Source organism: Manis pentadactyla, chromosome 1 (assembly GCF_030020395.1).
Source record: "Manis pentadactyla isolate mManPen7 chromosome 1, mManPen7.hap1, whole genome shotgun sequence".
Taxonomy (NCBI): domain Eukaryota; kingdom Metazoa; phylum Chordata; class Mammalia; order Pholidota; family Manidae; genus Manis; species Manis pentadactyla.
The window spans coordinates 224,109,755-224,133,241 of record NC_080019.1 but is presented as its reverse complement, the minus strand read 5'-3'; the positions used below and the strand labels follow the sequence as shown (position 1 = coordinate 224,133,241).

At 40.8% G+C, this 23,487-nt stretch overlaps 1 protein-coding gene across 16 annotated transcripts in view; it reads left to right on the top strand.

The window, feature by feature from the left end:
* Positions 1–23,487, top strand: part of LOC118908344 (uncharacterized) — a 290,358-nt gene that overhangs the window by 188,832 nt on the left and 78,039 nt on the right. Inside the window, exon 4 of one of the 16 annotated variants that reach the window (XR_008999321.1) lies at positions 22,153–22,256. The exons of 12 other annotated variants lie outside the window; for them this stretch is intronic. The gene's annotated coding sequence lies outside the window, so the exon portion shown is untranslated. Of the gene's footprint in view, positions 1–313; positions 20,131–22,152; positions 22,675–23,487 lie in introns of those variants that run through there. 3 more of the 16 variants (XR_008999323.1, XR_008999326.1, XR_008999330.1) reach the window with 3 other exon arrangements.

The window sequence follows — 23,487 nt, the reverse complement described above, 5'->3', positions numbered from 1 at the left end:
TATAAGCATAAAGTATATATTACATATAATACACAAAATATGTGTAAATCGACTATTTGTTATCAGTAAGTCTTCTAGTCCACAGTAGGCTGTGAGTAAAGTTTTGGGGAAGTAGAAAGCCATGCATGAATTTTCAACTGTGCAGGAGTTCAGTGCCCCAATCCCCAAGTTGTTCAAGGGTCAACTGTACTACTTACTACTACTAAAATTTTGAAAACACTATAAATCAAAAGAAGAGTCTGCGATTATTCCCACCCCCACACCGGAAGAGGAGCGGTTAATGTATCAGCATAGATATGTTTATGTTTTCTAGAGTCATAAAGAGGCACACACAATGGAATGATACCTACAGCCTGCATACTCACATACCGGACTATCAGGAACACTTTGCATCATCAGTAATTGTTTGTTTACCAATTCATTTAGAATAGTTGTATTTTATTCAACATTTGATTTAAATGAATTGTCATGAAACATCGTTTTTTAAATAGTTGAACTGTTTTCAGAAAAAAATATTGCCATGTGTCACTTAAGAGAATGGGCTTGAGTGTGGGTTTGAGTGCGTTTTTCTGCCACTTTCTGGCTGTATAACCTTGAGCTAGGGACTTAATTATGTTATCTCATCAGTAAAATGAAATGATAATGGTATCTACTTCACAGATCTCTTGCTAGAAGCTAATGAGATGCTTCCATGAAGTACCTGGCATGGCACCTACCACACAGGAAATCCTCCATACACTTTAGCTACAATTATTAGGATCAAAAACACAAATATAGAAAGATGTCACATTTAAAAAACACCTGCAATCCTACTATCCAGAGATAATTGATGCTAACTGTGTCATATTACACATGTGCTCCTGTAACCAGTATATCACAGGTATCTTTTCCTGCCAAGTAGAATTGCTTTATCATCTATATCATCTTTTTTAATGACTGCAGAGTATTCCACTGATGCAAATATGCTAGGATATATTCTCGATGGAGAGGAAAATAAAATTAAGCCTAGCGGAACACAAGTCTTGGGTTTATGCCTGGCCAGATCCGCACTGTGCACATTTTGTAACGCGCCAGCTAGGAATAATCCCACCACAAACTTGACTGCACAAAGGCAGGAAGGATTTGAGAACTGTGTCCCAATTTCCAAATCAGAGCTGACCTGGATGGTTCCAGGAACGTCACCTTTCACCAGTATCATCTGCTATTGGCACTCAGAAGAATGAAAATGGGAAACAGATTCCCCTGGTTGCTTCTGCTGCCTTGGCAAGCAGGGGACTCCAAGAGGGTCACGGGGCTTTGGCTGGGCAGGGAGGCCCGCAAGCTCCACAGAGATGTGTAGCCTGCTGGGGGCAGGTGGGGGGCGGCCTGTTCACACTGGATCCCAGACCAAACCTTCTCCTTTATCCCTGCCGCCTTAAAAAGAAATCTGATTGTGTCACACAAGAAGTTTCTTTTCCTCGCTCTTTGTCCCTCTCTCTCCTTTCCTTCTAGCTTCCCTTCCACTTCTTTCCTTTCTTGCTTTCCGTCCTTCCTTTCTTTTATCTTCCCTTCCCCCTTTCTCTCTTTCCTTCTCTTCTTTCTGCCTTCCAACTTCCACCACAAAGTACTTGGGGAGGAAAGTTTCACAAAGATATAAATCCCTTATTTTCAGAGCCAGAAGGATTTTATTTTTTTTGGCCAAAGATTTATTTGCAGCTTAAAGAACTAGTGAAATAGGTGGGCCAAAGGCCTCTTTCTTATTCAGGCAAAACGTGCACAGAAAGCACTCAAACAGCCAGGCTTCACGATGACCTTGGCAAATATCCTTTCAGAAAAATGAGGACTGGAGTTTGGTTCCTGCCTATGCCCATGCCTCGCTGGCACTCTGCCCCAGCCCTGCGAGGGGGAGAGCCCACTCTTACCATGGAAGGAAAGGAAACAGAGCTGAAGAGAAGGGTGTGTGAACCCCCAGCTGTGTGTCATCTGCCAATCTGACATCTAGCAGTTCTACATTCTCTTCAGTCACTAATCAAGATATTGCATAAGTTAAGGGCCTTCAATCAAAGCTGTCATTTCAGTCCTATTAATTTTATCAAGAAAGCACAAGCTCACAACTCTATTTACTGTGTCTTCAAAAATATGACAGCCTCTCCAATCCTCCATTTCTCCATCTCTAAAAATGGGAGTAACAATGGCACCCATATGACAAGGTTTTGTATAAAAAGGCTTAGGACAGTACCTTGCTCAGGCAATTTGTGGCCTTTGGTAATTATTATGAATAATTCACTTAGCTGTGAATCTGACACATCGAATTATCATTTGGTCCACACTTTCCATGAAGAAAAGCACCCATCTGTTTATCAACCGCTCTTGCTGGAATTGAAATGTGTGATGTCTGGAATATTTTATTGATCTACCAAAAATAAAGTACTGAAAAGGGAATAAAGTTAGGCCAACATGATTTGAATGTCTGCAGGCATCCAACCATCTCTGGCTGAGCTCTCTTCCTAAATGTCTGTAAAGGGTGTGTTTAATAATCAGGTTCAGAATGCTAGATGATTGCCTTCTAGTTTTTAGAATCCACATTTTTCTCATTTTTGAAAACTGGAATAATATATTCCCTGTCTCCAATCCCCTGGCCTTGCTCCCATTCTCTGATTTCTCTAAGATTGCTGACAGTGGTTTTGTAATCACATCTGCAAGTCCCTTCTATTATATTCTAGAATTTAATCCAACTTGAACTCATTAAGTATCTAGCTCCCCTTTTATTATTTCTTGTGCTTTCTCAGGCTTCAATTTTCTCTTTAAAAGCACATCTCTTTTAAATATAAATATATAAACATGCTTCTTGTCCCCATGCGATAAGCCTATCCAAGTAAAATGTATGTCCTTGGCTGAAAGTTTCAGGCGTATGGTTAAGCAAAAGATGAGACCAGAAATCATCAGTAATCCCAGCATGAAGAGATAATAATGGTGCTTCCTGATTTAACACCTTCTAGTATTTTTCTGTGTAGAATTAGATATGCATGCTGGTGGGTAAATAAACCATGAAGATTCCTCCACATAATTCTTTTCCTGTAACCTTCTTTTTAATGTTAACATAGGCCTTCAGCGTAGCAATGGGAGATAAATTTTACTGAGCTCAGCCCCTTTGAGCATTTTGGCTTTTTGGCTATTTGCAATGTTATCAATGTTACAGTCACTGCTTTGGTGAGAGGATTACATACTCAGTACATAGTTGCTGATGTCCTTAACTGAAGAGGCTCCATAGGCATGAGAATTAGACTGCAGAGTTAGAGGTATCGTGTCCTGGTGTCTCTTGTTCCCATGCTCTAAGGCTGACCTTGGACAAATCACCCCACTCCTCAGGGACTCCGTTTTACTTTTGAGAATTCTCTCCTGTTAAAGGGGGGTGACAGACAGTGACTCCCAGAGTGGACTTTGGTGAAGGTGAAATGTGACCTTGAATATAATGCTGCTGGCACCGTGCTTGGCCCTTCCAAACACGGAAGCTATTGTTGTTAATATTATTTTTGTTAAAAGCTCCTGTTTGGTTCAAGGTCTATGTACTTCAAAAGTAAAGATGCTGTTAGAGGCCGGTGATTCCTTAGCTTAGGGATTTGCCTTTTGAGCTCAGAGCAAAGTGAGTGGAATCTGATAGTGTGCTGTAAAGGACACCACCCTGAGGTCTCCGGCAGGGACACTCATTTCATATATGCAGTCAGTTGTGCTGTGGTGGACTATATATGTTCCTAAAAATTACCGTGCTATGCAGAGTAGTGCAATAAATACCACAGGGCTCATGGGAAATGGAGTTATGGCAGTGGCTCTCAATCACTCACAACATCTCAAAATCTCATGTAATTGTGCCCCTCTCCCCAGGGGATATTTGCAAAGCGTACAGATATTTTTAGTTGTTACACTAATGGATAGTGGGGAGGTATCTAAAGAGGAGGCAGTGGGCAGAGGCCAGGGTTGTTGCTAAATATCGTACAATGCACACGGTGTTCCCCACAGCACGGAATTATCCTGCCTCAAGTGCCAATCGGGCCACAGTTGAGAAACCGTCAGCTAGGGATACAACATTCAAACACTTGTCAGTGACACATTAAAGAAAAAGAACAGGAATTGAATGGGAGTAGTAATGAGAGATGAATTTTACTGAGCTCAGTAACATTTAACAATGTTAAATGGTTAAGAAACACACAAATACCACACACACAAAAAGACTTGTTATTGTACCTTAAAAAAGACCTGGTTTTTGCTTCTGGAAATGGGCATTCAAAGGGTAGCAGCTTGTGAGCAAGACTGAATTGGTAGAAGGAGGGCTACCTGAAATGGAGGGACAGTTGTAGCACCAGATGTAGGTGGTATGGCTCGTCATGTGTGTGGTAAACCGAGGTAGTTAGTGGATGTTTGAGGTGTGTACGTATGTGCGTCCATGCGTGTGTTCATCTGTGTATTTCCACGTAGCCAAGTTCAGCTAGATGTAGTTTCCTGCTCTCATCTAATGTCTGTGGGGTGGAAATTGTGTTTAAGCAAGCAGGAAATCTGGTTGTCCCCAAATGGCTCCCTAATATATCAACTGCATTGGAATAAATCCATATTTTCAAAACATACCTTATAACCAAATGGGCTGTACAGATTTAATTGCATTGAATTGATTTGACACAAACAAGAATTCACAAAGCAATGACCTTCAAAAGTGCAGCTGACTTACTACAAAACTCTAACCTACAGAAAGTACCAAACAGAAAGTTTCTGAGAAACAGCTAGGGCCCTGCTTAAATAAAGATGTTTCTCATGTTGTTGTATAGAACAAGACTTTCCCATGACATGCCAGTGGCCCATACGGTTTATAACAAAGTCTATTTTAAATCCTGTATAATGCTGAAATATTTAAGGGTTGAACTATATGAAAGGTGGTATTTCCTTCAAAATAACCCAGTGAGTGGTGGGGCTAAAAGGAAACATGAGTGCATGAATGAAATCAGAACATGGCATTATAGCAGTGGTTCTCAATCACTCACAAAATCTCAAAATCTCATGTAATTTTGAACATGGCATTTGGCAATGATCTTCCTACTTTTGTATAATACAAAAGGAAAAGAAGAATGGTTAACTTTTAAAATGATGTATAACCGGCGCACTTGCAAGCAGGTTCATATAAACATTGTTAAATGGCGATGCTGCTGTTTTTGAACATGGAATGCGTGTGCAGTTATCGTAATGAAGTACCATGTTAATTCAAGATGGGATGTACCAAAGGTATAAGAAGGATGTTTACTTTCCAGTTTCCAGAGGCCCTGCTCCTGTAAGTAGACTATGAGGATAAGTAAAACCAGGTGTCAAAAGGAGAAAATTAACAGTGAGATGGTCAGTGACCAGGGGCCCCCACTCTGAGTGGTGTTTCACAAGCTGAGGCTAGAGAAGCCTTAACACTGGAAGTGAGTCCTCAAGCCAGGGACGTGGATTCATTGCATGTGAAATCTGAGGGGCAGCACACTGGGGTGATTAAGAATATGGGCAGACCTTAGCATCTGACCTTGATGGGGAGGCCTGGTTCCCCTGAGTGACCTTGGGCAAATTAATTTAATCACACTGAGAAATTTTGTTTCCCTTCACGTTTGTGAAAACTGGATTCTCTCTGTAATGAAAGGAATAAAGAGCAAAGCTAAAAGAAACATGAGGGTCGCCTGTGACAATAAAGCCACATCTGAATAGACTTACAGAAGCTCCTAAGCAATTCATGATAGGCTCTAAAGCATCTAATGAAAGCTAGAGTAGTCTCCCCTGAAAAATACATATATGAATTCATACAAACATTTGCATGTTTGCATTTATATGGATTGTCACAGAACCCTTAACATCCATCCAGGGCACTAGGTCAAGAACCTGGATTAGAGGCTGCACCAATCTTGAAGCCAAGGGATGGAAACAGGTTAAACATGTTCCTGTCACTGCCACTGCCCTCCTCCTATCCCCCGACCTATTTCTCCTGCCTGAGCTGTTCCCTCTACTCTCTGGATTCTACCCCATTCTTCAAAGTCCCTCACTTTCAGAAAGCCTTTCTCAGCCAGTGCTATCTACAGACATTTCTCCTCTGATCTCCCAGTAAGCAACTTATCAGCACTGCTATTTTGGTCCTTAATCATACATTTTCTTTGGAGGCTTGTCTCCAGACATGTGTGTGTGTGTTGCCTGTATGACTAGATTGCAAGTGACTTGAGAGCAACACAATTTATCACACTTCCTGGTGTATTCTACAAGAACCATCCATGTAGAAAACTACTAAACAAACTGATACCATGTGTGGTTTGAAGGTAGGTACTCACAAAATACTCATTCAATGAATGAAGGAAAGAATCTTTTACTCTTTTCTTTACTCTTTTCCCTAATAGTTTAGGCTTAGCACTCTTCTCACACTCTGTCTGGAGCCCCCTTCCTCTAGGGCTCCCTGGTAAATTTGCATTTATGTTTTGAAATCTCAGCTCAGAATCTTCAGGGACATCGTCTGTCCCCAGTGTCTACCTCTTTTACCTCCCTCCTCCCCCTGAGATTCACAGAATAGCCTCCAGAAGACCTCTGCCATGTACCACCAGGCAGCACACTCCCCATGGGTGGTCTGCTCCCTGCCTGGTAGGGACATATGAGGTGTACTGGGAACATGGCACATGGAGGAACATGCTTACCTATGTATGCATTTATTTTAACATGCATCTGTAACTGTGGAACTAATGCATCAGACCTAGTTCTCAGAGTCTATTCATTAGGATGAGGTTAAGTAAAAAAAAAAAAGAGACAGAAAGTAGGTTTAAAGACAAATCACGAGTGAGTGATAGCCCTCTTGCTATGATATTAAAGCAAAATTTGTAAAGGTGGAGTATATTCATTTAGTCAGTGTCTTTGAACTCCACGCTGGCCTTTGACAAAGGCAGGTTGCTGTGACACATGTGTCTTCCTGTCCACCTCTTTGCACAGGAGGCAGCTCCCAAAGGGCAGGGACCAGGCCTAACCCAGCTCTGTACCTCCCAGAGCTGGGGCTCAGGGGTGTTGCTGACTGAAGCAAATCACAAGGGACTGGGCAAGGAAATTCTGCCTAGCATCAGCTTTGTCTCCCTCAAAATAGTATTTTATCTGCTCCCTGGAACAGAGGGAAAGCAGGAAGATGGGAAGGAAGATCACACCTCCTTTTCCGTATCACACATCCCCAAATGGCCAAATAGACCATTATAGGACCTTATCCTAATCTAATCCCACCAGGTGCCTTTGTTTGCTTATGTCTTCTTCCCGCATTTTTTAGACAGCATGAAAGCCTGCTTAGGCATGAGCAAAGGGTTTTCTTTGCCTTTAACACAACTAACCCTGGACTCTCAGAGTCTCTTCATTATGAAGTCCAGTTTTACACACAGGCTTTGGCTCACTTCAAGGAACAATGATTATTGCCTAGGTAATCATGGGTTCCTGAAAGAGAGGAAAAGCAAAACACGAAAACTGCACAGAGGGGAAACTTAGTCAACCAGCACCTGCCAGAAAGACTAAAGGGTGGGAATGGAGCGGGGCGGTTCCGCTGGACTCTTCCGCAGGGAGGCTACCGAAACTTTCAAATTCTGAAGGTCTTTGTGTAAGAGGTGAGGGAGTGTGGGGGACCCAGTAAGTAGGGTTGGCTGCCGAACAAAGGAAGGAAAAGGGAAAGGCAAGGACTGCTTCCACTTTTCAAGGTGACACAGTTGAACGAATCCAAGATCGGACTGGCTCGAATCACTGGTGAGTCATTTTGAGAAAATCACAAAGGGCCCCTTTCCCCTCCAGTTTCCGCTTTAGGGATTTCCCAGGCTAAGAGGGCAGCCCAGTTTGAGTCACTGGGTTTAAGAAACTAAGAAATGATAACATGGAACAGATCAACTATACGCCGAAGGCCTGTTAACCCTGTGTTTACAAGAATTCTTTTAACAGTAGTTTATCTACAATCAAATATAGATTTTTCTAAGTCTGTTTACTATGGGCCTTCCACTGTTTATTTTATGCTGTATCTTCCCACTTTGAATGGTCAGAGGTCTACCTAGAAAAAAAAAAAAGACATGTCGAAGTCATAACCAATTGCTACATAGTACCAGGTATAAAAAGGAGCAGCCCACTTTATGGGGAGTGGTTAGGTAATTTTAACAGATAGACTTCATGGAACATCAATTTAATTTCACTTCTATTTGAAAGTAAGTTATCATTTTTTGAGTGCCTAGTGTATTCTAGGCACCTAACATACATGATTTCCTTTATTTCTCCCAAGAATCCAATGAGAAAGGCAAATATTTCCTTATTGAGCTTTTAAGGAAACTAAATCCTGGAAAAGCTAAGGTGGCTGGTCCACACCACAGCTAATAAGTGTCAGAACCAAGACAATGAGCCTCAGGTTTTATCTCTGCCAAATCATGTCATTCTACTTTCCTACAGTCTTTCTAGGAACTCTATATAGAGGCAGGACTTAAGTAAAGCAAAGAGGAATGGGACTTAGTATAACAGTCAAGTAAAATATGATTTATCACAAATATCCGTAACATGTGGCGTATCTCTTGCTATGAAAAATTGAACAACGTCACTTCTTCATTCATATGCGCCAGTCAGCCCCCATGAGTTCCCTTGGGCAAGTACCCTAGGGTCCCCCTATGTTCATTCCCCAGACAGATGTACTCAAACCACACTGACGTCATAGTATTTTGTTTCTCGTTGGGAAGGGGGGAAGTGGCCGTTTATGGGGTATGCATTTTTTTTTTAACTATTTACCTCTTGCTATTTGTGAGCACCAAGAGCATAGCAATCACTCATTCCCATGAGGATCTGAGGTTCTGAAAAGAAAGTTTCGTCATGATTGCAGATTCACTTCTGCCATTTCTAATTGTAATAATATCTTTGCTCACTATGAAATAATTGAACAACCAGAGTCAGTAGAGATGGAAAAAGAGTAAAAGAGCTGAAATCTCTAAAAGAGAAGAGCAGAGAGAGTAAGTGGAAGGCCAGCCTTCTTTGGCCAGAGTGCCTGACTCTGCCATACCCAGACCTGGTCGCCGTAATGGGCCCTCTGAAGTATTCATGCCATTGTGTGGCTTTTATTTTCTGAGTACTGGTTTCAATGCTTAATGATAATGCATGGGGTGCCATCTTCCCAGAAACAACCTCTTTATTTGTGGACTGTCTGAAATTTGTTGCTCAATTTAGCAACAACAATAAACATAAGTACAAGGGCTTAATGTTTCTTATTACTGAAGAAGAGAATAATGTGCAGTTGCAGGAGCCAGGCCCTGGTGATGTCTCCTCACCAGTTCTGATCACGTTAGTCTTGAGAGTCCTCTTGGAGTGTTCGGCCTTGGAATGTTTAACTTTTGACTCTATAATGTGCTGTCACGCATAAACTTCTAGCCCTGTTTATCCCCAGGCCAAGTATCAGGGTAACGACTGACCTTTAGTGATGTTGTCCAGACCCTCTTAAGCCCCTTCTCCCACTCTGCAGCATTTTTGCAGGCTGCTGGAAAGCACTGGAGCTGGTCAGGCTTACAAAGAACAAGGAATCTGCCTCCTCCTTAAAGATCCTGTTGCATCAGTATACTCTCCCTGGGACGTTTTGCATTGTTTGGATCTCCCAACTCTCCAAGCATAATCCTGGGCCTCTAGTTTACATTAGAGTTGAACTACACTGAGATAGGAAGGACACAAATTGTTATTTCCATTTTCGGATGGGGAAACCAAGACTGACAAGTTAAAATGATTTGCCTGGCTTTACAAACCTAATTGAACATAAATGGTCAGACTGGCAGCAGATGAAAGTCGAGGTTTAAATACAGAGTGTTTCGGTGGTCATCAGAGACCCATTTTCAGGGGATGGATAAAGGTGAAGGCTACATGCTTAATGTATTGGGAGGAGCCAGTGAAGGACGTGGCAGCAACACGAGTGTAATGTGAAGGAGCTGCAGGAGGCCCTCCTGGAGTCACGCGCTGTTAATGGCCAAGGAAGTAGAAGTAATTTTTGTCATAGGTAGTTGAATGTGAGCTTTTAAGAATACTAACTCTGACAGCCTAGAGGAAAGACACTTAAATTTCTCTTTGCCTCAGTTTCCTTATTTTTCTTAGAAGTACAAATAATACCACCTACCTCACATAGTTGTTTTATCTGGAAGAAATTAGATAGTCTAGATTAGGATTTCTCAACAGTGGCATCACGGACATCTGGGGCTGGTAAGCGTTTGTCAGGGTGGGAGGCAGGCTGTCCCAGGCAGTGTAAGATATTAAGCATCCTCCCAACCAGATGTCACTACTACACCCCTACCCAGTCATGACAGCCGGAAATGTCTCCAGACATTGCCAAATGTCCCTCGCGAGGCCAAACGGTCCCCAGTTAAGAACCACAGAGCTAGGTAAAGGCTTTACTACAGTGATAGGCATACAGCAAGTACTTAAAACATCTTATTATAATTATTCCCCTATCTGCTGTTCCTTCCTTTGCAATATGACTTTTCTTTGACCTCTTCCAAATATCTCTATGTCTTCCATCCCATCACTTGTATTTAAAACCTCCTCTGAGGAAGGAACCTGACAAACACATTTACATTTGGGAGTGTTTTCATTTTAATCTGGATACAACACCCTAAACCAAGGACACTTTCTTGAAAGGGTCAAGTTTAGGCACCAGAGACCTGAGTGAGGCAAATATTTTAGGAAAGTTAGTTTTCTAACTTCTCAGAAGACACTACAGAAGTGGTTGTATAACCTGTCCACTTGTAAGATGTGAAAAAATGGTTCCCAAAGTGTGTCTAGAACATTGGTTCTAAGTGGATGGGAGTAAGTGTCCTCTTAATGAGAGGGTTCTGTGATTCAATGAATTTGAAAAATTCTGGGTAGACCAAAATTGAACAGATCTCTTTACTTCTCAGGCCTTCTGAGTCTTTAAGCTGCTGCTACACATTATGGTAATTCATGAAAAGATACGGTGTGTAGCCTTTCACAAACTCATTTCTACATGGCACAATTTTGTAGGCCAGGAATCAGCACACTACAGCCTTGGGCCAAATCTTGTCTACCACCTATTTTTATAAATAGAATTTTTTTTACTGGAATATAGCCATAGCACTAATTTACATATTATTTATGACTGCTTTCATAATAAATGGTAATTTGAGTAGTGACAGAGATGCAAAGCATACAAAAGCCTAAATTCTTCACTATCTGGCTTTTTAAAGAAAAGGTTTGTCAACTCCTATTACAGGATGAAATGGTCTGTGGAATACACACTGGGAAACGTGAGTTTAGAGAACTTCAATGTTGGAAGGGGTTGCAATGGTCACCTGGCCCACCTGTAGCAGTGACCAGATCCTTCAGTATCACCTGGGGAGCTTGTTAGAAATGCAGATTCCTGAGATCATGTCTTGACCTGCTGAACCAGAATGTGTCGGGGCAAGGCCCAGGAACTGGTGTTTAACCAAACTACCTACTAGTTCATACACACAGCTAAACTGAATGCCCCTGATCTAATCTGACTGCCAGCCCTGTAACTGAAATCTTTCCTCAGGTATCTCTGGCCTCTTTCATAGCTCCAATGATGGGGAACTCATTATTTCCCAGTCTGTTCTACTGTTAGTCTGAAATCATTATCAGAAAGTCCTACATGTTGAACACAAATAATGTCCTCTAGGAATTCTACCTATTGGCTTCCTTTCCTTCCACTCCCACTTACTGTCACCTATGGAGTGTATTTAAGCAAGAAGACAAAGGGCTAAGTTACTGAGAAAAACCTACATTTTTTCCTTCCCTAGGTCTAGTATTCCTCAGGAGGCCCTGTCTGGCTGCTCCAGGCAGAAGTAAACACATCCTGCTCTATATTCTCAAAGTGCCTTGACAGTTCCTCTGTTTGGGCATTCTCTGCATTTCTGTAATTTAGTATTGTAGTAAAATGCACAGGCATCTGACAAAAGTCAAATAAACCTGAGGTCCTATCTCAGCCAGTCACTTCCTGGTTGTAAACCCTTGGGCAACTTACTTTAGGCCTCCATTTTCTTTTTATATAAGATACGTAAATAGCGCCTTCTTGGGGATAGTGCTGAGGCTTCAGTATCACAGGTGTGGGGCTTAGCTCAGAGCCCGATCACAGTAAGTTCTTAATCAGCATCAGCAAAGAAGGGGGGAGGTTGCTATGTCCTCCACGAGGTATTGAAGTTCTCCAAGGAAAGGACCAGCTATAACTTATCTTCTTTTCAATTCCCAGTGCCCATCACATAATAAATGCCACAAAGTAAAGATTTACTGAAGGGATGAATAATCCTGAAAGAGGGCAGATAAAACAGCGCTCCAGAGCAGTAGGACTGGAGCTCATCTGCCTAGTTTCAAATCCCTTTACCACCTGCTGCTTCATGTGTGGTCTTGAGGAAAGAGCTTGATTTCTCTAAGTTTTAGTTTACTCCCAGGTATAGTGAAGTCCCTCCTGTAGTGGCTGTGAATATTAAATGAGAGAATGCAGACAAAGCACTTAGCACATAACAGAAGTTAACTAAGGGCTATAATAATTATTATTATTATTACTATGTTATTATTAATAATACCCCCTCAGTATGCCCCAGTGGTAGCTGGGGTAAGAGGCTTGCCTGGAAAAGATGTCTTTTCTCATGGAGAAGTCTTATCTCATTTTTTTTCTATTTCCTAGCCTTAGATCCTTTGGGAAATATATTGCCAGGGAGACAGCTCGAAATTTGGGACTATGCTAACACAGGCCCATGCAAATCCACCCTAGAATTATGTACATAGTAAATCCTGTGGCTATGCTGAGCTGCACAGCTAACATTTCCCTCAATGCCATAAACCACACACCCCTCATCAACCCCAACTGCTTGTATCATGTTAGGTGCAGATTTAATTAAACTCCTAAACAAGGAAACAACAGTACTCAAAGGAGATGGAGGAATTTCTTGTGTCCAGACCAAATAAAGAAGAAACCATAAATACCAAGGCTCTGAGACATCAACATTTCCACTCAGAAAGCTCTTCTTAGGGATAAGCCTGCCTCTTTAATCCCTCAGAGATTTGTCCTTGATTACCTCCCTCTGAATGGAAGCTAACAGCCAAACATGAGCACCTGGAACTTTTATCACACCTGCTTCTAAAGAGTAAATTAAATGTTGAACGTCCTGCTCTCTCGTCTAGGAGCTGGACACTGTTCTAGCCTCTGGGAGCAAAAGACAGACACACACAATTCTTGCCCTTAGGGAGCTCATACTTCAGTGGGGAAAGATAAGACACTGACCAAATAATCACATCCATACATGTAAAATTTCAATGAAGAGGGTGATGGATTAAGATTCAGAGTGCTTTGAGATCATATAATGGTTATTTGTCTACAAGGAGAATAGAGAAATATTCCATTGGGAGCTAATAAAATCAATGGAGATCTGATGAACAAGCTGGAGCTATTTAGAGAAAGGACCATGGAATTGGGTTGGAGAGTGATGCTGGGAGAAGAACAGTGCAAAGGCCCTGTGGCAGGAGGGTAGAAGATATGTCAAAGGAACTGAAAGGAGGCCTCGCTGACTACAAAAATTAACTCAAAAGGGATCAAAGAACCTAAACATAAAACCTTAATTTATGAAACTCTTAGAAAAAAACACAGGGCAAAAGCTTCATGGCACTGGATTTAGCAATGATTTCTTGGGTATGACACCAATAACACAGGTAATAACCAAACACAGACAAATTGAAATTCATGAAAATTAGAAAACTGTGTATCAAAAGATACTATCAACAGAATAAAAAGGCAACCCACAAAATGGGAGGACATAGTGGCAAATCATATATTTGATAAGGAATTAATATGCAGAGTACAGAGAGAACTTCTAAAATTCAAGAACAAAAACCCAATTCAAAAATGGGCAAAGGACTTGAACAGACACTTCTCCAAAAAAAGATGCAAATGACCAATAAGCATATGAAAAGACAGTATCACTAATCATTGGGTAAATGCAAATCAAAACTGCAATGAGATACTACCTCACACCCATTAGGATGACCACTATTAAAAAATCAGAAAATAAGATGTTGGTGAGACTGTGGAGAAATCGGACCCTTGTGCACTGTTAGTAGGAATACAAAATGGAAAACAGTATGGCTGTACCTCAGAAAATTAAGAAAAAGAATTACCATACGATCCAGCAATTCCACTTCTGGTTATATGCCCAAAGGAATTCAAAGCAGGGCCTTGAAGAGCTATATGTACACCCATGTTTATAGTAGCATTATTCACAACAGTTAAAACATGGAAGCAACCCAAGTGCCCACTGACAGATGAATGTATGAACAAATGAATATGACGGCTGAATACTCTTCAGCCTTAAGAAGAACACACGCTACAACATGGATGAAATTTTACATTATTCTAAGTAAAATAAGGCAGCCACAAAAGGACAAATACTGCATGAGTCTACTAACTTGAGGTATTTAGAAGAGTCAAAATCACAGAAACAAGGAAATAGAATGGTGACTGCCAGGGGGTGGGGGAAGAGGAAGTGGGGTGTCACTGTTCAGTGAGTATAGAGTTTCAGTTTTACAAGATGGAAAGACTTTTGAGACGGATGATGGTGTTGGTAACACAACATTATATATGTATTTAGTACCACTGAACTTTATACTTAAAAATGATTAAAATGGTAAATTTTATGTTGTCCATGTTTTAACACAATAAAAAAACACTGAGGAAAAAAATTTGGTACAAACTCAAGGATTCCCTGTAAAAAGCCACAAAATAGAGCTTTACCCCCCCATGCTCTAGTCAAATGGAATATATAATTCCATAATAAAAATTTCAGTTGGAAAAGTAACTATTTGCAGTAGCAGAGAGGGTTTTACACAAGCATCAGAGTCAGAAGAGAGTGGGTTCAAATTCCAGCTCACTTACTTCCTGGCAAGTGACGAGCGATACCTTCATCCTGACCCTCAGTGTCCTCCTGAGGACAGTGGGAATGAATGATTAACCCTGACCTGCAGGGTTAGAAAGAGATGAGGTAAGGATTAATTGTCAGTCATGTGTGTAAATTGCCTGATGATGAGCCTAGTCTACATCTCTGTTAGCTCTTATCATCATCAGTGAAACACCTTCCAGAAAGTACAGACACAACAGAAAGATAAAGGGTGATTTCTCTGAAGATAAGAAAGTTGTGCCATGTCTCTATTCCTAGCAGAGTAGATGATCAACAAGGGCTGGTGGATTTAGAATCATAGGAGTAAAGCAAATTCTCAGAAGCCAAAGGAATGGGCAAAGTGTTTCAGCCTTTTTTTGGATCAGAGCTGTCAGAAAGAAACATATTATACACTATGAGTCAGTAATACACTCTGCTATTTTTCATTTTGTTGGATTCTATTTCATTTAAAAAAAATTAGGGGTCATGACTCAACCAAAGTGATTTCCTGATCTTGAGTCCATGACCCACAGTTTGTAAAACACCAGGTTACAGACTTCACATGCAAGTCCTTCCAGGAAGCCTTCCTGGAACACCCTCACCCAGTGGAGGTTGTTCCCACACTTTAATTTCTTTGGCCTTTATGATTCCAGGCTCTGCCTCACCAGGTATTCATATGCTCTTCTCTTGCCTTCCTAGACACATTCACTGTTGGTGCATCTACTCTACCCTCCTACCCTACTGCTTCATTACTTTAGTCCAACATACATCATTTAAGAAGCTGGGACAGTTTAATATATATTTATGGTGGTGGAGGTAGGGGCAGGTGGCTGGGGAAACTAGCATGTATTCCAATTCACCTGCATTGGCTGAGCACTGGCTCTGCGCCTTACACTATGCAAAGCCTAGGAAGAGCGTGAGGCTTCTCCAGAGTTCCAAGTCCTTGAGGTTGGGCATCAGTTCAGACAGTGGGAGCAGAGCACACAACCTTCAGTGTAAAGCCTCTGAGGGCTCCTGCAGAGTCTGGTAAGATCAGACCTTTACCCTGTCCGAAAGACACTTCCTTAGCAATAGAACAAGGCTCTATCATCTAAAGACAGAGGAATGGCACAAATCTCCTTGCCAGGCTCAACTTTGTGGAAAAAAAGATTTCCACTGGAAGTTCTCCCTCAAGGAGAACTCCCTCCCTCGGTGAAATGCACCGAGAATTAGATAGCAACTCTATGCAGATGCTTAATCCAGCAGGCTAGAAAAGAAATCGGTCTATTTCCACTTCACTCTTTAGGCTTAGAATGGACATTCAGGACCGAAGCAGCTGAGAAACCAACCTGTTGGAGTGGAAAATAGCGGGCTTGCCTGGAGGCAGACAGCACCACATTCCCATTTTGCCTCTACCTGCTGGCAAGCTGTTTGACTGTGAACATGTTTCTTTACTTCTCCGAGCCTTTCTTTCCTCACCATAAAATGGACCAACAGTAATGCCTACGGAATGGGTTGTTGGAACATTAAATGAAATAATGCATATGAAGCCCCCAGTACAGTCCCAGGCAAATCATAAGTCTTTAATAAATGTGAACCAGAGTTATTATTTTTCAACACTCAAAACAGTATAATTGAGGGGAAAGAGGCAGTTACCTAAAACAGTTTTCTTCCATCAAGGCAAAGGGCATAGTTTCCTAGTGAGAAAATGTGGGTAAAGTAGGTCGTGAATTCTCCTCCTAGAACAGCAAAAGACTGTATCGCAGGAGCCTTTGTGTTATGCTAATGTGTAAATACTACTGAGCTGAGGATCACTTATTAGCACTGCAGAAACAGTCATTTGCCTCCTGAGCCTGCAGCTTTGGAGAAGGATGCCTCTGGGCTCAGAAGACTTCAGGCAGCAGCAGAGCTTCTAGGGAGCCAGTTCTGGTAGCTTGCTACTCTCTGGCGGCCTTAGGTGTCTGCGCCCTCCTCCCCTGGCTGTCCCACACAAGCTGCACGCCCTCCCTGCTCCTCTGGGAAGGCACACCTCTGGGCCACTGTCTGTTCCAACGCTGACCGCATCCCAAGGCCTTCGTCCTCCACGGAGCTGTCCCTGAGAACTCTCGCTTGTAGCGATCTTTCCTTTCTCTGAGATCTCACAGTGAAAATTTAACATCTATTGCAGGGCTATCCAACAAAAATACAAGGTGAGTCAGATACATAATTCTTCTTCCTAAGAGCCACATTAAAGAAAGAAAAGGAAATAGGTGAACTTGATTTTAAGAATGTGTTTTGAAGTCTGGTATGTATTTTATACTTCCAGCACATTTCAATTTGGACCAGCCCCATTTCCTGTGCTCAGCAGCCACATGTAGCTAGGGGATTTTGGAGACTTAGAAAAACTAACTAACTAACTAACTAACTAATTAATTAATTATCATTACTATGTTTTTTCATATTGATTACATGTTGAAATGGCAGTATTTTGGATACATTGGACTAGATAAAATATATCATTTTTCTTGGACACTCTCTGGCTCTCAGGGGCCCTTCCACCAGAAAGCAAAGACCTTAGCCCCCAAGCCCCAGCTCTTTTTCCTTGAACTTCCCACAGCAGGGTCTGCCTCCAGGGCTAACAGGCAAGTGGATGGAGAGAAAAAAAAATCTACAGTTATTCCCTCAACTCTTTAAACCACAGTCTGAGTCATAGTATTCTCTGGTCAGAGAAAAGATTTCCCTTCACACGGGGTTTTAGGAGCTTGCCTAAACTCTGCTGCTGTTTGCATCAGCTAGGAGAGCAGGTTCCAGGACAGAAGTTTGCCTATGGGCTGGGGTAGGAGAGGAAGAAAAAACACAGGGGATGCGCCCACTCTCTCTGTCCTTTAGGGTCCCTATCCACATTCCTTGGACCAGAGCAGGGGCTTTTCTTGGGGCTTTTTCTGTGCCCTTGTGTGTTTGAGGAGACATGTCATCTTTGAACCCTGGCTAGAAGAAGTGGGAGTAAAAACCCCAGGAAACTCACAGTCTCAAGTTTACTTAGAGCTCAAGTTTCCTTTCCCAATTCACCTGCTCCTGCTTACTTTTCAGAGTCCTCAGATAGACGTTCTATGTCTTTTATCCTGGGTTTTGGTTGCACTCAGAGGCAGAAACAAGCTGGAGTGTGCTTACTCCATCTTAAACAGGACCAGAATCTTCAGGAAACATTTCTTCCTTCCCGTGTGTTATACTGCATTCAACCTCTGTGACACTTGTCATCCACAAATGGCATCAGGAGAAACTTCAGAGTGGATTAATTAGGATTCCATATTCCTAGACCATGCCAAGTATCCATTAGATTCACATACTTTGAATGGAACAGAACTGGCTTTTTGCATTGAGAACAGACACAGGGATTTCAACACTTGTCCTTAAGTCTTGAATGAACTAAGAAAAATAGTTGACTTATTTCTTTGTGAAAAGTTTAACGTCTACATTATTGACTGTCACATATGCATTTAATTAGGGAATGTATATTGCCTCCATGTTTTCAACCACATTTTTGTAAACACCTGACTTGATAAGGCAGCTATGGGTTTTATTTATTTGGAATCTCTGATCTTCACTCATAGGAGCCTTATGTTTCCTTTTATGGTAGACAATAGATTTTGAAATAAGTAATTATGTGTTACTGCCGAGAAGTACATCCATTTATACAGGCCAACTTATTGCCAAAGTTATTGTCCATTTAACCATAAAGGAAGTGATCCACACCTCAAAAAAATCATTAGAGGGACACTCATTACTTTGGACACATTATGTGCCCAAATAATTCACATAGCTGATAATGCACTGTTAAGATGAGCTAAATTCCAGAAAATGTGAAATAATTTGATGGTTAAGAACATTAGAAAAAAAAAAAAGAACATTAGAAAAAAACAGTTATTGGAAATGATAATGTGGATATTTGCATAGTAATATGTACTGCACAAAATGTTTTTATTCAATTGATTATTCATTCTTATAGTCATCATTTATGGTCTATTATGTGTCATCAGTTTGCTACACCCTCATAACTCATAATTTGTGAGTAACCTTAGGTGTGTTCTGCTTTCAACCAAACCTTATACATAAAAGTCTGAACTGACAGAACAGATATAGTGAGAGCTATACAAATAGAAGTTGTTGACTTTTCAAAAGAACAATGAACTTCAAAATGTTTCCATTTACAAACATTAAGGCTACACATATTTTGCGGGACTGTAGACTCTAAGTATTATAAGGGGCAAAAGGCATGGGCTGTGGACTCAGAAATGCTTAGCTTTAAATCCTTGAAATTAAATTAACCCTCAGCGTTGTCATCTGTAACTTTTGGAAGATAACAGTACCTATGTCAAAGGACGTGAGCTCAAGTGTGCCTGATACAATGCAGCTCAAGTTCACAGCACAGTCAAGCACACGGTGAGCTCCCACCAGCTATATAACTACTAGGTAAAATAAAATGAATTACTTCTCAAGAGTTGAAATAATATAAATATAAACACATGAGTTTGTTCTATTATCTGTAATGGTTCAGAAGAGTGATTATATGTATGAATAAACTTGATAGGGAATATGCCAGCCTCAAATATTTGAATTTTCATTTCACAATTCCTATCTCAAATGAAATAACTTTAATACTCATCTTATTTTCTTGGACTATTTTTATCTTTATCACTTATTAAGATTAAGCACCCCCACAAGGTGTGTTTTGAGGATCTACAGAACCCATGTGAGACATAATCTGGCTCTCTCAGAGTTTACCTGCAGAAAAAGACAAGATGTACTTTAAAAGATTATCTTCAGGAATGAGGATTATTTGTGTTGCTAAACTCTGTGCCAGCAAGAGAGCAGGTTCATTCATTCCTCTCTTCATGTCTTGCTCACTGGGTGGTGGTTTTAATGAAATAAAAATACTTAACCACCTTCTTGTGCTTTCAAGAGGGGCTGTTGAGCCTTTCACTAGAGTGAGCAGAAAGCAAAGCCGAGATGTCATCATCATACTGAGAGAGTCTGGGAAGTTCATAACCACTGAAACAGTAATATCATTCATTAGGTACCAGCTGAGAGGTGGATTTTCTGCTAGGTGTTTTCACATTCAATCCATACAATAAGGCTATTTATTACCTTCATTTCACCTCTGTAATCAATGAGGCTTAGAAGTGCTTAGACGAGCCCCAGTTGAAACCCAGGAGTGTCTACATTTTTAATATATTATTCCTTAGCTCAGCTCAAGCACACATAATATTATAGAACAAAAATGTCTGCTTCTCTTGAGTATCTTCCCCGTTAGACTTTCTTCAATAGGTAAATTCAATGATCAGTGTGTGGCACTTGAACTACAACTCCCTCACTTCTGTCAGACATTACTAACCCATCACAGTGCTCTTTTCCAAAAAAACTGGAATTAGCCTCAGAATCCTTCCTAACACAGTATGCTATGCCCAAGCATTCAATCTCAACCAAAATTTATTTGGCATCGCTTCCACAACACTTGTTATTGACTCTAGTAACAGCACATATTACATGTTTAAATTATGTCCTTCCCTTTTAGTTTTAGCTGTTAGGACTTTGATAACAGACCAGTCATCTTCCTAAATCCAGGCCCTTGGACACAGTCTACCAGGTAACACAATGGGCACCAAGTAAACGTTTTGTTGGATCAAATGTAAGTAAATACTTTCAGCTTAAATCTACTTGACTACCAAATGTTAAACATGTGCTATTTGTTAATAATTAGAATACTTAACATTTATTAAGCATTTACTATTTGCCATGCATTGAGCTAAGTAGATCACAGATACTTGTTTAAAACAATTATTTCATAAGATAAATATATTATCTGCATTTTATAAATAATGATACTGAAATTCAGAGAGCTTAAATGACATGTACAAGGTCACAGGACCCAAGTATTCTCACCCCCAAACCCAGTCTTAACCACTATATTGGTTACAGCAGAAAACCCACACAAAACATACTTTTTCACCTCACAGTACATTTTTATTACATACTACTGTCAATTACTGGCTTTCAAGAACTTTGCCAGGTGATCCCTGAGCTTTATTTCAAAATTTTACCAGAAGATTAAGTATCTCTCATTGTTGCTTTTGGGGTCCACCCCACAAAAAAGACGATGAATTAACAGATAAGAAATTAAGGTCCTGCGGAAGTCTCTCTCTCCTTTCCAATTCCTTAACACTAGAACCACTTCAGGATCTACTCAGTGCTGGCCACTGTGACAGAGGTGCAAAGGTGAGTAAGACTTAGTCCCTGACATCACAGTATTCACAGTCTGATGTGGAGGCAGCCACATAATGTCAATCTAAAGAAACCGATGATGCTACATGTAAATGGGGAAAAGACACTCAGCTTTGCCTATAGAATCTTGAGTGGTAGAAAAGAATCACCCAGGAGGTTAAGAAAAGGAAGGGTACACCACAGAAATAATATATGCAACATTGTACTTAGAGTCAAAATCCAGGCATTTCAGAGCATCAACTATTGATTTCAAAGTCCTTAGCATGTACCCTTCATCCCTCTCAAAATGGTTTGGGATCTTTCAAATAGAACTCCACAGGTTTGCTCTGGAATTCCAGATTCCAGGCATTGAGCCTATGATCATACATATGCTTCCTACATTAACACATGGAAGTATTCTTCTATTTATTTATTATTTTAATGCAGTGATTGATCATGGTGTTGAAGGGGATCATGAGTTTTTTGAGGATTTTAGTTCACCTTGTACATACCCTGAGGGTCCACCTTCTGAAACCAATGAATAGCTCATAAGCATACCCTTTCAGAACTGAGACCTTCAAAAAGAGGCACATAAATTCCCCAATTTCCTATGAAAGACATTATTCAAGTGTCCTCGAATGACAGATGGTCTAATAATGTGCAAAAACGTGCACTTACACTCTGAGGTCAGCTCTGTTTTACTTGAGTTTTTCACTCACACAAGTACCATCTGGAGCCCACATCCTCTATCTTTAGCTTTAAATAAATCCTGATTTACCTCAGAAATATTTGCCAAGAGTCTGCTTCCTAGAAAAATGACCAGTTTCTCCTTTTTGAGGCATGCTTTTGCAATATATGACACCAAGTAGGTGCTTAGCAAATGGCTGGCTATTAGGATGCTCGTTAGGATGCTACAAAGGAACGGAACCTATTGGGAGCAAAGGTTGAGGAATTGCAGCTAAAACTCTTTTTTTTTTGGTTTGCATGTTTATGTGGGTCAGTCTGGAAAGATCCCATTGTTTTCTTTCAGCTGAAGCATCCTAATCCAAATTAAAGCTGCATGTGTTACATCACCATTTTGACTCAATACTGCTAAAGTTTCTTTGCCAAACATCTTTTCAGCTCTCAGAATTTGTAAGTCTGGGGTACATTTTGATCGGATGATGTATGCGTATAGAAGAAGAAAGGATGAATGCTTGAAGACAGACTCCAAATCCTGCAGGGATCATGTGCTGCTGCCTTCCTTGAAGAGCCGGAGGCGTGCTTTTGTTGGGTCTACCCCATAACACAGTGGTGGCTTATTTGTGGCTAAAACCTTGCATAAGGGAACTATGGCCTTGATACCCATGCTTTCTCTCTGGGACAAAATCAAGGTGCATAGAGGATTTCATCAGCAATTCCAAGGTGTTATCCAAGTCTGTCCTGAGTCCACTGCACTCTGGAAAATGCCTTAAGCATTTAAGCTGAGCTACTGAGAAAGGCAAGGAAGCTAATCCAGCTACTCTTTTTTGGGCCCGCCATTCGGCCCCCCCGATGCTATGAGCGCTGGTCTGCCTGCCAGGACTGGAAGTGGAAATGGAGCACGCCCGTGCTTCTGCAATGACTTCCCCTTGAGAACAGGAAAGCACCCCTTCCCTCCTTAAAATGGACCCGGATGGAGAGTCGACTAGTTCTAAACTCTTTTTCAAGCTTGACTAATAATCTCTTAAGTCAATTCTTGGTAGGAGGGGAGTCCTACATATATATAGAGATTATATAACCCTCCTGGAAATAAAGAAATGAGTAATTCCAAAGTTTTGGGCCAGGAAGGAAACCTGGAATTGTACCATGTTTTTTACCTTTTGGGGAAACAATTCTAAAGGCTTCTTTATAAGTTTATTTAGAAAATCACCCATAATTCCATTATCTAACAATCATGTTTTAACCATTTTTACTTTTAAAAATCTGGTCTTCTACATAAATATTGAAAAAGTAAGAGTGGGAAATGGTGTATACAATTTTGCAGAATGAACTTTCTTCCTAAAAGTATTGTGGCCATTTCCATATACTCTTAATTTCTAAATATTTTCAAAACTTTGACTATGTTGTTCTTTTATCCCCATGACTGATTTATTTTATAATTGGAAGCCTGCACTTCTTTATCCTCTTTGTCCACTTCACCCACCCCATATTCAAATGTCACCTAATAACCCACAGAATCCACTTTGAGAAACACTATATAAAATCAAGCCAGGAAATATACAATGGCAGTTCATAGAGAAGGCTCCAGCAAGAAAGATCTGAGTTTGAATTCTGCCTCTCCCCCTAACCAACGGAATTAGCAGGGATACTATGTAAACACTTAATGTCATAACATATACTGAGC